The 1,674-nt window shown below is 48.1% G+C and overlaps 1 non-coding gene across 1 annotated transcript; it reads right to left on the reverse strand.

Moving 5' to 3' along the window:
- Nucleotides 1-378: 378 nt before the first annotated feature.
- Nucleotides 379-451, reverse strand: TRNAS-CGA (transfer RNA serine (anticodon CGA)). The gene has a single exon. It is a non-coding gene; the product is annotated as a tRNA-Ser (tRNA).
- Nucleotides 452-1,674: the final 1,223 nt, after the last annotated feature.

A 1,674-nucleotide genomic window follows, 5' to 3' on the forward strand; every position in this document is an offset into this window, starting at 1 on the left:
GACTTTCAACGTATTAGGTCGTGTTACGTACATGTAGTACGTGTTGAAGAGATGTTAAGTACAGAACAAAAATGGCCAGCCGGACACCAATGGGATCCGAACCCACAACCTCCCGATTTCGCGTCGGTTGCTCTACCAATTGAGCTATGGTGGCCTAGGCCATCTTTGTTCTGTTTGAAGGGATCTGAGCTACAGGTCTGGCATTGCTGCTAGCTCACTGTAGAGTGCGTTCAAGTCGCCCGTTGTGGGGCATGTCAACGAATAATGAATTTTCACGACCGCATTGTAATCGAAACAGACTTTCAACGTATTAGGTCGTGTTACGTACATGTTGTACGTGTTGAAGAGATGTTAACTACAGAACAAAAATGGCCAGCCGGTCACCAGTGGGATCCGAACCCACAACCTCCCGATTTCGCGTCGGTTGCTCTACCAATTGAGCTATGGTGGCCTAGGCCATCTTTGCTCTGTTTGAAAGGATCTGAGCTACAGGTCTGGCACTGCTGCTAGCTCACTGTAGAGTGCGTTCAAGTCGCCCGTTGTGGCGCATGTCAATGAATATTGAATTTTCACGACCGCATTGTAATCGAAACAGACTTTCAACGTATTAGGTCGTGTTACGTACATGTAGTACGTGTTGAAGAGATGTTAAGTACAGAACAAAAATGGCCAGCCGGACACCAGTGGGATCCGAACCCACAACCTCCCGATTTCGCGTCGGTTGCTCTTCCAGTTAAGCTATGGTGGCCTAGGCCAGCTTTGGTCTATTTGAAAGGATCTGAGCTACTGGTCTGGCCAAGACCGACTACAATATATCAGACCGTAATATCAAAACCAAGATGGTGGACGTCGTGGGCGCAGTAGTTGCCGACTGATGAAGGTTAGGTAGCACGTAATAACTTCATTTCAACGATAAACCTCCGCACATCCATAATAATAATAATAATAATAATAATAATAATAATAATAATAATAATGTTCTTTTACGTCCCACTAACTACTGTTCACGTTTTCGAAGAAGCCAGAATTTTTTCCCGCGGGTGTTCTTTTACGTGCGTAAAACTACCGATACGAGACTGACGTATTTGAACACCTTCATTTCAAGAGTTGTATTAAAACGCACGTACTTAGAAGAAAATAACATAATTGAAATGATGTACGGGTCCGCCTCTGTGGTGTAGTGGTTAGCGTGATTAGCTGCCACCCCCGGAGGCCCGGGTTCGATTCCCGGCTCTGCCACGAAATTTGAAAAGTGGTACGAGGGCTGGAACGGGGTCCACTCAGCCTCGGGAGGTCAACTGAGTAGAGGTGGGTTCGATTCCCACCTCAGCCATCCTGGAAGTGGTTTTCCGTGGTTTCCCACTTCTCCTCCAGGCGAATGCCGGGATGGTACCTAACTTAAGGCCACGGCCGCTTCCTTCCCTCTTCCTTGCCTATCCCTTCCAATCTTCCCATCCCTCCACAAGGCCCCTGTTCAGCATAGCAGGTGAGGCCGCCTGGGCGAGGTTACTGGTCATACTCCCCAGTTGTATCCCCCGACCAAGCGTCTGAAGCTCCAGGACACTGCCCTTGAGGCGGTAGAGGTGGGATCCCTCGCAAAGTCCGAGGGAAAAACCGAACCTGGAGGGTAAACAGATGATGATGATGATGATGAAATGATGTACATTAAAGAAC

This window comes from Anabrus simplex, chromosome 1 (assembly GCF_040414725.1).
Source record: "Anabrus simplex isolate iqAnaSimp1 chromosome 1, ASM4041472v1, whole genome shotgun sequence".
Taxonomy (NCBI): domain Eukaryota; kingdom Metazoa; phylum Arthropoda; class Insecta; order Orthoptera; family Tettigoniidae; genus Anabrus; species Anabrus simplex.